Source organism: Acomys minous (assembly GCF_964271855.1).
Source record: "Acomys minous genome assembly, chromosome: 3".
Lineage (NCBI taxonomy): Eukaryota > Metazoa > Chordata > Mammalia > Rodentia > Muridae > Acomys > Acomys minous.
The window spans coordinates 117,587-132,500 of NC_140485.1; the positions used below are offsets into that span (position 1 = coordinate 117,587).

At 42.8% G+C, this 14,914-nt stretch overlaps 1 long non-coding RNA gene across 2 annotated transcripts in view; it reads left to right on the top strand.

Annotated features, from left to right (window-relative positions):
* The window catches only part of LOC311594322, a 44,125-nt gene that overhangs the window by 26,862 nt on the left and 2,349 nt on the right, over nucleotides 1–14,914 (top strand). The gene's annotated exons all lie outside the window — the stretch shown is intronic.

A 14,914-nucleotide genomic window follows, 5' to 3' on the forward strand; every position in this document is an offset into this window, starting at 1 on the left:
TACAGTGGTCTAATTCTGAACCATAAGTAGACAGCTATAGTCACCCCATCCAAGGCTCAGGGACCATTGCGGAAGAGGTGGCGGAAAGAATGTAAGAGCTGCAGGATGGAGGTGGAGTGTTATGTAGCAGTTTCCTGGCTGATTGAAACATTACAGCCTACATGGAAGCACCTTTGGAAGAAGGTAAAGCACTCAAAGTGGCTTCAGAAAATTTCTGAAACTGACAAGACTCAATAGGCCACCACTCTCAAGAGTAAACAATAATGGCTGCTAGGAGATTTTATTAGACAAACAAAAGCTACAAAGAAGATTCTCAGAAAAAGCAAACTGAAAAGAAGACGTTCAGACCAGATCCGCTACCTAGAGGACACAGAAACCAGCCTAACTTCCTAGAAGTGGTAGAGACCAACTGACTCACTCGGAAAGGACATGCTCCAACCAACTGAGCTACCTGGAAAGAACACTTCTTCTTGTTCAGGTGTCAGTAGGCTGTGCAGTGTGCTGCTGCTTCTCAGCTTTTGTGAGATGTCACCTCTGCATTTGTGGGTTTTGGTGATGCCTGTCTTTTGAGTCATTTCTGCTTTTGTAAGTAACCCTCAGCCATACTCTTGTAAGTAACTCTTTTATTAAACTCATGGTTCTCCAAGATGGAATTTGCTACTGTATGTACTGTGTTTTGTACTAGGCTCCCTGTTTGGGCTAAATAGACATCTGTGTTGTGTCTCCCTAAGATAAGCTTCCTTACCCAACAGATTAAAACTTCATCCCCATTCCACCTCATTGAAGGGGAAAACACAATATATAGCATATTTTACAGGACTTAGCATGGTGACACGCATCTGTAATACCAGTATTTAGGAAGAAAAGGCAGGACGATTATAAGTTGAGGAGAGTGAGTATTATACCCAGTTCTAAGTTAATCTTTCCTATTAAGGTACACCCCTTGTTAATCACAAAATAGAAAACAATAAAACAAAATTCTCTAGATACTTGGCTTTAGGAAACAAACAATGTAAATTTCCAAGGCCACCACACAGGAAAAAGGAATTCAAGCAGTCTTCAATATTCCCTAAGCTGAATTATGAAGTTGAGAGTTTTGTCAAAGCAGTGCAGATAAGGACCACACTACAGAGCTCAGAAGAAGACACTAACTGCAAAGAATGAATCCTACAGTTTTTTTTTAAAAAGATTTACTTCTCTATGTGCAGTCTGTCTGTCTGTCTGTCTGCACTACACGGATACCTGGTGCATAGGAGGCTAGAAGAGTGCAATGCATCAATTACAGCTGACTTTACCAATGTTGTGTTCTATGTGCTGGAAACTGATCCCAGGTTCTCTATAACAGCCAGTGTTCTTAACCTTGTAAGAACCCTGGGATATACAGAGGCTATATCAAATGTTTTCTGAGTACCAAACAGTACAGTTGTGTAAGGAATCACCTGAGTGGGAAGGGCAGAATGTCTGAAAAAAATCAGAGGGAATGATGTATGATGCGCATGGAGTGTCCATGGTCATTACCTAGGATGGACAGATTTAGAACTCTCAGGACAAGGGATAGAATATCAGAAATAACTTTTCCCACAGCCAGGACTGAACTGTGGGCTCACCATAGTGTTCCCATCAATCACAAGGACAAAAATCAGGAAGACACAGCTGCCCATAAGTATCTGTACTATATCCCCATCTCAAATGTACACAGAGAAGTAGAGACAGAAAAAGAATCTATTTTCACATCCAGTCTAGCTTGCAGAGATGCACCAAGGGAGAAATCATGCCATCTGATGACAGGTAAACCTTTCTGCTGCTGACCAGTGAACACACAGATAGGAATTATGTCATGTCTTTTTCATTTTGTTTTGGGAATAGAAAACATTTGATATTAATTTATTTATGTATTTATATTTTAAAATGGCAGTCCTTTATTTTTGTGTATGGTGGGGTTGTATGTGTAGGAGACAGGAAATGTTGTAGGGCACATTTTGAACTTGGGTCACTTATATTATAAATGCAGGTGCGTTTATTTGCTGAGCCATCAATAGGCCAAGAGATGTTTTTACTCATTTGTATGTATGTATATGTATGGTTGCATTTGTATAGTGTGATGCGAACAAGTATCCAATGTGCATATGTGCCATGACACATGCCTGGACATCAGAGGATAATTTTATGGGCTGATTTTTTCCTTCTACCTTTACATGGCTTCCAAGGATCAAATTAACCTCAATAGGCTACTAGTGATCTGATCTGGGAAATGAGAAAACTGGGAACACTCTATGGGGAAAGGCAGGAGATAAAAAAAAAAAAGAGTTAGGAGGGTCCCCTGAACTGATCATGGGGTAACTCCACTAAAGAAGCAAAGAATACAAGAAGACTGGCACTCTACTTGGAGTGGCATTCCCTCACACTGAGAAATTACAGCAAGCATAAACTATCCAGACCACCAGTGATGACACCTGCTTTTAATCCTAGCACATTGGAGGCAGAGTTAGGCAGATTTGTGAGTTCAAGATTAGTCTGGTCTACAGAGGGGGTTCCAGGATGGCCAAAGCTAGATAGCAAAACCCCTTCTCAAAAAACCAAATAACAACAACAACAACAACAACAACAACAACAACAACAACAACAACAGAAAACCCAAACAAAAACCCTTCTTACTCTGTTTAATGATGTATTTTCCTGCTGAGCAATGTGTGGGAATGATACTATTACTCCTAAAAAGGCTTAGTGTTCTCACAGTAGGCTTCTCTTTGCCCTCCATTCTGAGGTGTTGAATTAGCATCAAAACACCCCTATAATGAGGGTAAGCCACAGCACAGAACCCTAAGGCTGTTCCTTAGTTTTTAGGTAACATTTTAGAAATGCCCTTTGTTATATTATTAAATGTTTAAAAAAAGTTAACATTGTTTATTCATACATCAATCTGATTGCATGATTTTTATTTTTATAGAGATGCCTAAGTTGGGCACAGTGGTGCACTCCTATACTCCTAGCACCCTGCGGGCGTAGGGGGACTCTAAGTTCAAGGCCAGCCTGGTCTACAAAGTGATTTCAGGACAGCCAGGGTTCTGAAACACAGAGAAACCTTGTCTTGAAAAACCAGGAGAGAGGAGAGAGAGAGAGAGAGAGAGAGAGAGAGAGAGAGAGAGAGAGAGAGAGGAGAGTGCACATCTGACGCCTGGAACAAGAATTGCAGGTTCTTGTGAGCCACTGTGTGGGCTCTGAGAACAAAACCAGGACCAAAATCATGAACCTAAGTTCAAAAATGGGTTGAGGAACTGGAAGTTTCTTTGAAGCCATATGTTGTCATTACTTCATAGAAGGAATCTGACTTTTTGAAAAACATTTTCAGAACCCAGGAGTCCTCCAGTGGACCAATAGGGAACTGTCCCCATATCCAGATGAGATGTCCATGACTGGATGAGAAAACAGTGCCATCTTTGGTGGCAAGATGTTGGCTATGCCTGATGAGTCACTGATTAAAAACTTGGAAATTGGTTTTCCAAATTTGGTTAGGAAAGAGAAAGGCATAGAGGGGCAAAAAGCAATAGGACATCTCCATCTGAGACTTGAGATGGAATAAACTTGATTACCCGAATATGCTGGGAGTGCAGGTTAGCAGGTTTCCAAATGAGAAGATGACAGAGACAGTTTTCTACCTGAATAGTCACTCAAAACTATTATATTGAAGCATCTTCAGCCTTGAGGCATCTGGAGGAGGAGGCATGTACTCTATTTAGGGAACTGACTTTGGCTGCCAAATATATCCACAGTTGCAACATTGCCCACCGAGACATCAACCTGAAAACATCCTTATGGATTGGGATGGGCACATGAAACTGATTTTGGCTTGGGAAAAAGCCTGGCCTCCAGGGAAAAGGTCACAGGCTTCTGTGGAATGCCACAATATTGTGCTCCTGAGGTGTTCGGTTGCAAGGAATATGAAGGGCTTCCACCTGACATGTGGAGACTTGGAGTGATACTCTACTTCACAGTAAGAGGATAACTCCCATTCTGGGAGACAGATCACTCCAAGATAAAGTGGCAGATCCTTTCCCGAGACTGTTGGATCCCACATTGCCCCTCCCTAGAGCTTCAAGACCTACTCAACCGCTTTATGGACTTCCTCTCCATGGAGGAAGTCATGGCACACCCGTGGCTGTGCCATGATGAAGATACATTGAGTCCCTCTAAAGAAATCTCTAGGGAATCAACCTTGCTTTTGAAATGTTTGTGCATGGATACAAAATGCAAGAGCTCAAAGATGCTCTGAGGGAACAAAAGTATACTATGCCATGGCAACATACTTAATTCTAAAACAGAATTTGACCTTGCAGGGCCACTTGGATGGCAGGGTTGTATAACATAGCCTATAGAAGCTCCCAACCCTCCTCTCTCTATAAGGAGGGGAACTGGTGTCCCTACCCTTCCTCCCTTTACTTTTCCCAGTCTCCCTGAGCTGCCTAAAGATGAAAGGAAAAGATGTAGGAGGAGGCATAGTGTGCCTCTTACCCTTTCTTCTGTTAAGATGAGCCTCACAGAAAACACAGCATTGCAGCATGGACATCTGCTTCACATCAGAAAAGAGACATCTGGAGAGATTCAGAACAGTATCAATTCCAGCAACAGCAACAACAATGACATTCTCAGTGTACACATACTCAGGATACTCAAGATTTGAAAACACACAAGATGTGGGCACTGAGATCTCTGAATCTATAGGCACAAATACAAGGCCATCCTCCCAGGAGTTCACATCCAGGAACCAGATTTGCAGTGAGGATGCCCAGGGAGGAAGCACAGGCACTGGACCCTTTCTGGACAAGAGGTCAACCTTATGGTAAACAGACCTCCCAGGGCAGTGCCACTGTGTGCCCAGAGTCCCACAGAGACAGCAGAACTGGAAGGGCCTTCAAGAAGATTATTTCCCAAGCCTTACACAGCCTGTGTTGCTGCTTCTAGTTTCTTCCTCTTGTCCCCACATATTCTTACCATGCTCATTGTGGGGGTTAGTGACACTGTTATCATCTCAGGGAAAAAATCCTATCCTGCACTCTCTCCTAATAGGAATCTTCCAAAAATTGAAGTAGAGGTTGACTGCAGAGGATTGTGACCCAACACACTGGGCAAGGATGCTGGAGAAGGGTTGGTGTAGGGAGCAATGGAGCACCAAGACGGAAGCAGCCTGTGGTCCCATGCTGGCCCAGTACAATAGTCCTGCATATTTCTATTAAGAGGCCCCTTTCTTCTGCATGTTTCAAGTGCTCTGGGAGGCATTGTACTACCTGGAGACTTACAACAGAGTGGAGCTCACTGAGGAGTAGCCAGGTGTAGAGGAGGAAAGAACTAGGTAGGAATTTTGGCTATATCCCTATCAGAAGCTGAAACTTGGGGTAAATTTGCAGTTTTCCCTGAGGAGAGAGGGAAGATTCTGCAAAGAAGGTCTAAGCGAATGGTCCTTTTGCCTATTCCCTGTAAGGTGCTCCATGCTTGACAGCACTCTCAGAACAGCCCAGGCTGCCGCTCCCTGAGACCAGCTTCAGGAGTAGTAGAAGAGTAGAAAAGAGAGGAGGATCCACAGTAGGGAGAATTGAACAGGTGGTGAATAACTGGTTAAGGGAAACCAACCATTGGTTGAACAACTAACTAGAGGATCTAGTTGTTGAGGAGAGGTTGAGGAACAGAGGAGAAAGAAACACCAGGAGACTCAGGCATATGCAATACAAGCTGAAGGTCTTAAAGCCCAGGAGAACTTTTCTATCTCTGTCTCTGTCTTGCTTGCTGTCTGTCCAGCTAACTATCATTTTGCTTGCTGTTACTCTGCTGTCTGTCTGTTTCTTTGCTTGTTGCTTGCTTACTAGCTTCCTGTTTTTCTATCATCTATCTATCTATCTATCTATCTATCTATCTATCATCTATCTATCTATCATCTTTCACTTATCTTGCTTGCTGTTACACATTTTTCTATTTCTCTTTCTGCTGTCCCCCCATGTCTTTCTCCCTCTCATTTCTTGCATTTTTTGCCATTCCCCTCTATCAGTCTCCTTTGCTGTTCCTCACCTCACTCTAGATTACTCTCTCATGTCTATTACTTACTTGCTTTGCCTGCTATATAACTAATTAACTAACTCCATGGGCCAACCCTAGTATTTTATTGAAATGAAAGTCAATTTCTTTGGTTACAGATTACATCATGATTTTTTTTTATCATTAAAATCACTAGGGTAATCAAAAATCAACAAAGTAACAAGGAAAAACAAAAAAATTTTGTAACCCACAACAAAAATTATTTTCCAAACAATAGTCAGCACAACCTGCTTATTACTTCTTAAACAATACTCAGGAAAGTTTAGCAACATAGCTTGAGCTAAATGTTCTCTAAAGAAAAAACGTGACCCACTTCCAGTCCCAGAATAACAGGTGTGCTATCCAAGCCTAGGCTAACTGCCAAGGAGTTCTCTATTGTAAAATATCTGTAAAGCATGATGTTCTAAGCCCACCTTCTATTCCTCTCAAAGCAGATTCCAAGGAAATGTTTCTACAGGTAACAGTATATAGCCAGGCACTGTTAAGTCTAGGTCTTAACTTTCTTTTATGCAGTTCCTGCTTAGGTGCTCACAGTCAGAGCAGAAAACTTTATCACTGTCTCAAGCCTTTGGCCAGATGCCCTCTTTTAACATTATCTGTGGGGAAAAGTTTTCCCTGTATGAATTTCCTAAGGTCTGAGAAAAAAAAAGAGAGAGAGAGAGAAAAAAAAACCAGTTTTGGGAGCAATAGCAGATTTTAGACAACATTACACCTGGACCATACATAATATTTGGGGGCAGTGGTGATCAGCCAGAGATCTCTGAAACTTTGTCAGGCAAAGCCTCTATGACTTATCCTTATGTCTGCAGAAATAGGCCCAATGCATTGCTCTGAAAAGGACTCAGAATCCCAGGAAGGAAGATCCATGGAGTGCTGGTGATTATCATGGAACCTTAGAAGAAATCCCAGACTTCAGAGAACCTTCCATGCACAGTGATAATGTTGGCCCAGCTACCTGTCTTCAGGTACCTCTGAGCCAAGGAGATAGTGGCACTGAAAGAGGGGAAAGGAACTCAGAGGACACGTCCTGCTGCATTGATCCAAGAGATAGGTCACTGACGACGTTAGAGCCAGCAACAGAAAACTGAGAATCAGCGAGGGTCCATTCAAGTCCAGAAGTGAACACAGAGTGGACAGCGACAGCTCAGCCCCACAGTTCTGTGCAGGCCTCCATGGCATCACAGCTACTGCTCAGATACACAGAGATCATGAAGGCTTCACGGATCACCCCAGCTCTAGCCTATGACTGTGTATGTTGCTTTGAAATGTAAGTCATTTGATCAGTACTCTTTACATCTGGTTGGAAACACACACAGACAGACAAATGCTCCTCCTAATGTGCCTTCTGCACAGTGGATGCTGGTGAAGTTTGCTCAAAATGGAGAGCATTCCCATTCCAAACAAGGTAATTTCCTATTTTGTATGAGTTTCCCTTCTGGAAAAGCCTAGATGCCCCTCCAAATCAGTTTTCTCTTGTCTCCACCCTCATCTGAAACATTAGCTACCTACTCTACTAATTCCTAGGAACAATGGAAAACCAGTACGTGTCCCTACCTTGCCCCAGGGCACACAGTGAGGCTAACCTACTCACTGTCTATTGAGCAGATCCAAGGTGAGTCTGAAGTGCTTGCCATGTGAGTCCAGAGAAGGAACTAGTAACGACAAGTAGTGCGGGAGTCAGGAACTGTTCATGGAAAAACAAATGGGATCCCCTGATCTAACAGTGTGGGTTTCTTCTGGGTGGAGCAGAACCGTGGAGAATGGGCTGTCCATTGCCCATATCTGATTGTCATGCAGTCTTTTACTTGCCTTTAGTTGTCAGTGGTATTGGGTTTGTTCCTAGAAGCTTCTGGGTTTCTTGTGCCTTTGTAATACAGTGAGGTCCAGCCAGTCTGTCTCCTTAAGGCCACTAGTAGAGCTGAACTGAAGGCTGGATCTGCATATCTGTGGAGTCTGGAGTCTCGTCAGGATGGCAGGGCAAGCTCAGAACAAAAGGGCACTGGCCATTCTGAGTCAGCCTTACTGCTTGCTTGCCGAGCAGACACTCTGCTTCCAGCACTCAGATTCTGCCATCTTGGACATAGGGCACTATATATTTATATTGTCCAGCTGGTCTTCCTAGGGGAACCATGGATTGGAGTTTGGGGTGCTGTCTCCAGTATCAGGCGCTGTCCTTGGGAAGTGAGAGGAATCTGAGGTTTGGTTGCTGGATTGGAGTGCCCCTGGATCTGCAGACCCATTGAAAGCACCTGGCAGGTGCTGCAAGCCCCGAACCATGCAAGACTCCTGGACCCAGGAGACAGCCATGGGGGCCTGGAACTGTGTATTCCCAGCTCCCAGGATGTCCCCTGTTGTCCAGGAAGCACCGACTTCGGTGTTTTGTACTCAGCTGCCAGGTTACTTACCAGATCCACAGATATGGTACTTCCTGACTTGTTGCCATCTTGGAATTGCCAGATACAAGTTTTTGTGGCATATGTTCTGACATATACCAAAATGACACACATCCTGTGAAATACTGCCAGACGTCATTGTGGTGACATGAGACCCCTTAAAGCTCTACCAGAAACATGAAGTAAATTCATTTTGAAGCAAGTAGTAGTCAAGACTAAACTAAATGCATTCCAGGGAGCCTCCAGCTGCCTTAGGCACTACGTAGGGGATTGTGTTTCTACTGACAATTACTAACTACACTCCCAGAATGTTTACTGATATGAACACCAGCATGCTACATTCTCAAGCACGTGGAAGCACTTCTGAAGCAGAACTTTGTGTAAGACAGGGTACTAGAAAGTTTCTACTCTTCAGCAACCACAGGGACTTTCAAAGCAATGGTTTTTGGGAAAAGGTGGTTTTATGATTCTTCTCCATCCATCAAATGTTACATTATGTTTCTGGAACTTGGTGTAAATAAAAATAGAGATTTTTAAAAAAAATTGCTGGGTTCACGATGTCCCTTACAGCAAGAGAAAGCCTAATTGGCTCAAGAAAGTGAGAAGACTCTGTGCTGCTACACAGGAGAAGCAGCAAGGGTCTGCCTTGATGGAGGCCTTTTGGAAGCATGACTTCCAATAGGGACAAAATTATCCCTCCCATCTTCACAGCATGGCTTCAGTTAAGTCAGATCTCATGAGGGGGTGAACCCCTCCCAGTACCAAGGCCTTTAAAATCCCACGTAGGACTAATAATTATTACAAGGCAGGGAGAAGAGTAATTTCTTGAGAGCTTACAAATTACAAGACTAAGAAAGGACAGAGAGATATTTCTTTGCACTAGAGAGAAGGAGCTTTCTCCTAATGGGCATCAACAAATGATAGACACCTACACTTTGAATCAGTTTATAAAATGAATTCTACATATTGGCTCACATGTTTTGAATTACCCCTACCTTTCTAGAGTGAAGTCAACCTGATCATAACAAATTATTCTTTTGATGTTATCTATAATTGGGTTTGCAAGCATTGTAGGAGTAGATACAAGTCCATTCCTGCTGTAGATGCTGCATGTTCCTTCACTGTCAGGTAAGCACTGTGTTCATTTCTGAAATGCTTATAGTTCCTTTGATGGTAATGGCTTCTCTTTCTAGAGGCCTACTTGCCAACAGATGGGTGTAGGAAGCTTAGCTAGAACATGCTAAACATCATGAGTTCTGGAATTAACCTTGTCTTTGCACATGTAGAAGCAGTTTTCAAATCATGTCTGTGTGCTCAAGATGTAATTTTTAACTTCTGCCTTGCATCTTTGCCTAAGTCTGTGGTCAGGATGGACCAAATTCTAACAAGTAGAGAAAGATCAAACAGTATTAATTACATGATATTTTAAAGTTTTTTAATATGAGAAGTTGATAGGCAGCTATTTATGGTTATAGCTCTCTAGTAGAAAAATCCTGTACAAATCACTAACTACTTAAACAGTGCTCATATAGACCTACTGTACATTTTAGGAGGCAAGAAACTAATCAGTCTCCTTAAAAATTTTTTTCACGATTCTTTATTGTTGATTAGATAGTTAATTGATGATTGGAAAGGGAACAAGCTGCGTATTTCATGACCAAGTAGGTTTTCTGGCTGGTTTAAATGACCTGCAGGAGCGGTATTATGTGAGCATGGTACAGTGATTTCAGCAGGTCAATCTCAGAGAAATTCAGTGAGTCTGTACCCATGCTCTTTGCAACATTTTGATGGCCACCAGGGTCTCAGTCACAAGGTGGAGAGCCTCTTTGACTTGTCTGAAGGGCCCTTCACTTAGGGTGCCCATAACGTAGCAATCCTTTGCCAGGTTGTGCCTTTCAAAGGAACTGGCCTTGAGCTCCCTTGCTATCACCACACTTCTCTCCTCTCAGTATGAGTCACCAGTAGCAATAGCAAGGAAAGATGGCAGGGAAAAGAAATTAGAATCGCTTCTAGGAACAATGAGAGCTAGAGAGTCTAAGACTAAATCAGAGATACCTCCAAGGAAAAGTCAGTGCTTCAAGGGCACAGGAAGACAAGCACCAACCAAAGACAAACACAGTGGATGGTAAGAAGGAAGAAGGATCAGAGCAGAAGGGGAAAAAGGAAAGATAAAAATTCAGGAAAACAAGCATCTGCATTTCAAAGAATAAAACATTGACACACTTGGCTAAGAAATCCATCACGAAGGTAAGGCACTGAGTTAAAGGCCACAGTTGAACATCAAGATAGGTTTTCCCAAGAATGCATGGGATTCAACATGCCCCAGTTGATAAACAGAGAGTGCATACATCAGGGCAAAAAAATCATAAAGTACCTATGAAGAACAATGAAAACTTGTCATCTTCTGGAAAAGGATATACTTTGAGGTCACTGTGTCACATGAAATAACCTAGCTAAACAGAGGCAAGTTGTTCTCCATATGCAGGATTTGGAGCTGGGATGAAAGAAAAGGGAGAGTATGAAGGTATTGGAAAATAACAGGCAGATGGGATAGAGAGCACTGGAATGGAGCAGGCTTACACAATCAAAGTGTGTGTGTGCAAAAGTCAGTGAAATGCTGTTGTACAATTAATACACACCAAGGCCACATTTAAAAGCAGAAATAAGTCACAATTTGAAGACGACAAAGTCAAATGAGAAGTCAGGAAAAGAAAAATGGATATTGGTCAGGCAGTGGTAGCACATGCTTTTAATTTCAGTACTCTGGAGGCAGACACAGGTAAATCTCTGAGTTTGAGGCCAGCCTGGTCTACAGAGCAAGTTTCAGGGTGCGAAGGCTACATAGAGAAACTTCATATCAAAAAGGAAAGAAATCCAAAGAAAAAAGGAAAGAAATAAAAAGACAGAGAGAGAGAGAGAGAGAGAGAGAGAGAGAGAGAGAGAGAGAGAGAGAGAGAGAGAGAGGGAGGGAGGGAGGGAGAAATAGGGGAGAGGGTGGATGGATATTAAGTAAGAAGGCAAAGCTGAAAACAAAGTCCATAAATCAATAAAATCACATAAACAGAAAAACAACCCTCTGAGCTTGTGCAAACAAACAGTAGGAAAGAACAACACACTATGTCAAAGTGTAGCTGCTGGTTAATGTGGAAGTCCAACTAACCACCAAGTCCAACCCACCACCAAACACCTCTAGGCACACAAGGACACCAACCAGCCCCAGGCAGTGCATTATATGCATAGCTATCTGTCATTCCTCACAATGCCTCCCTGTGAGATCAGAGCATTAGGTGACCACTCAGCTGGCAAGACCTACAATGGCTTTTCTCACTCTTTGGTCCATGGGGCTCTCTCAATCTGTTACTATTAATTTTACTAAGAACAATGTCCTTACAAGACACACCTTAATGGAGGAAGAGGGCCTTGCTATGAGGGCCTTACTAGGAGCGTTGGGGTTCCTCCTTTTGGGTTTTTAGTTTCATGCTGAAAAGAATTTAGGAACAGACTTGAAAGAAGCTCATACATAAATGTATTTGAGTACGAGAGACAGACAGAAAAGCAGTTGCCAGCAAGAGGGAGTAGAAGAGGATGGGAGAAAGCCATGCCTTTTGCAATGGAGCCTAGCAAATAAGCCATGTGGAAGAACTGGGGGCAAGGGCTTCAGCGTATGAGAGAAATTCTAGGGTATACAGGAATACATGAAGATATCTCAGAGCTGTGGCTGATATTGTAAAGAAATAGAAGGGGGCCATTATTCTTCTCTGAGATAGGACTAAAAAGCTGAGCAGGTTCTGTGCTGCTGCATGGGGAAGGCTGCAATTGTCAGTCTTGAGAAGCGTCTTTAAGAATCAGGACTCCCTATTGAGACTTTAGGTGTGAGAAGCCTGGGAGAAAGAGGAAATAGAAGGATCCAGCAGGTCCTGGAAAACTACAGGTGAGTCTGGGCCCTGGGGTCCTCCGCAAACTATGGCAACAGCCAAGGAAAAAATGGGCAGTAAGCCTCGAACCCCTACCCAGACTAGCCGATGGACAGGACATTCTCCACTGTTGAGTGGAGAAGGAGATCTAACTTTCACACAAACTCTGGTGCCCCATACTTGACCATGTCCCTTGGATGGAGATGCCTGGTGGCACCCAGAGGAAAGATAATAGGTCACCAAGGAGAGACTTGATACCCTATGAGCATATACAGGGGGAGGAGGTCCCCCTCAGACACAGACATAGGGGAAAGGAGGGGAATAGGGGGGAAGTGGGAGGAAGGGAGGAATGGGAGGATACATGGGATGGGCTAACAACTGAGATGTAATATGAATAAATTAATTAAAAAAATAAAAATAAATAGAACACGCACACAAAAAAAGAAAGATAAAAGAAAAAAAAAAAGAATCAGGACTCCAGTAGGGACAGAATGACTCCTCCCACCTTCATAGCATGGCTTCACTTGAGCCAGCTCTCTCCTAGGCCAGCCCAGATTTTCTTAAGACCTGGTTTGCATTCATTTTTATTAAAAGGAGGAGAGAAAAGTATATAACTTTTTGAGTCCTTACAAATGACAGGACCATGCAGGCCAGAGATCTCTGCATTGCAATGCAGAGTCAAAATTTTGAGAGGTGGAACCCACTGGAACCTCATTCAGTCATTGGGTGTTCTTTTAGAAGGTTTGACATAGCACCCATCCTGGAGTCCCTACCTGATGGGCTGCTGTGGCTCTGGCATTGTAATATGGCTTCCTTGTCTGCTGTGAGACTGGACTTTCTGGAAATGTCCATCTGATTTTGAAGATTCTGAATACTGGCTGACTGATTGAAGCATGAAAGTTCTTGAAAAATGCAGTGTGGTTGTTGAAAGCAAAGTCTTTTTTGCCATCATAAGTCATTCCCATGGACTTCTATAACCATCTTCTGTATGTGTCCAGGCGTCTTTGGGGGCTATTAGGCCAAACATTTACAGTGGTTGAGGAAGCTACTAGCTTCTACCAACCCTAAGCTGTGCTTGCAGTAAGATAGCAAGTGAAACCTGTAGCAGAGTCTCCCCACTCTGCTATAACCCATTTTCCCCTATAGATCTGATAACAACATTGACTCTATATTTTTTTCTGTGACCAGGAATGTTATATACCATTGGGGGGATCTTTAGTCACTTGAGGCAACCTGAATCCACATTCCCTTGCATGGTCAGTCACATTAGGTTTCAAACAATCTGTTTTGTGGTGATAAAGAGCTGTGTTTTACCTTGACAGCATAAGCCACTAGATGTCAGTACTGGCCTGAAAAGGGATGTGGTGTAGTTTTTTAAATGAAGCTTAGAGCAGGCCACTCAGCTCATACAAAGAAACAGAAAGACACACATGGATGAGCAAACATCCCAAGCACTTCTGATCAATGAGAAAAAAACCCACTAGTTGTGTGTTGTGTGTCACTACTCCTGGGGAAGCTTGAGCAAAGACTGATTTCCCACAGAGAGGGAGCAGATAGCAGATCAGGGTGAGGAAGCCACCAACATCCAGTGTTTTGAACCAATAAGTTTTACTGGAAGAACAACAAGGATAGAAACCTCCCATGAAGTTCACTTGATCTTGACCTTCTGTAGGAACAGAGACTGAAAGTGGGAACCAGCTCCCCACTGCTACAGGACTTGCATCTGCTACAGGACAGCAATGTGAATGTGATTCTCTGAGCACTCTTATCCCCATGTGAAAGTTCATTTCCCAGGAATGAGGGAAGGACATTGACACCTGTCCAGGCAGAGGTAACTCAGGTGGCCTCCTGATGACTGCTACCCTGGGGAACTCATCCTCATGGTGAGATCTTCACTGTGGTGTCTCCCTCTTACCTTGCCATCACCTGTCCTGCAGCATCAGGTTTCTTTGTAAGTTTACAACAACACATTTTTCTTTGAAATCTCATGACATTAGCTTATCTCACTTTGAATGTAGGCATGTCTACTTTGTCAAGAATAAAGGAGCTGTGATTAGGGTTTTAACCAGGGAAACACAGTCTCGCAGCTTTGAATTGTATTCTGAAATTTCCTTATAAGATGATTTTTTTTTGAGAGCTCTCTATTCCCAGGCCTATTTTTTAAAAAATGGATCCTTTATTTTTTTACTTTGTTTTTTGAGTTATTTTTTATATTCTGTATATTAAACCTCTGTCGTATATTTAGTGAGGAAAGAGTATTTTCCCATCTATGGGCTTCCTATTATTTCTTTAGCTGTGCAGACGCTTCCTAGGTTCATAAATTCCAACTTATCAATTTTGGCCTTAATTCTTGGGCAAATGGAGTCTGATACTTATCACTCATGGTACCAGAAGGTGCATGCAACCTTGTAAAGTAGGGAGGCAACTAACAGTGCTACCCAGATATGACATCTATGAACTATATCAGCAACAGTATGGCATTATAATCATAAGGAGGTAGTAATGGCACACATGTCTTGGATG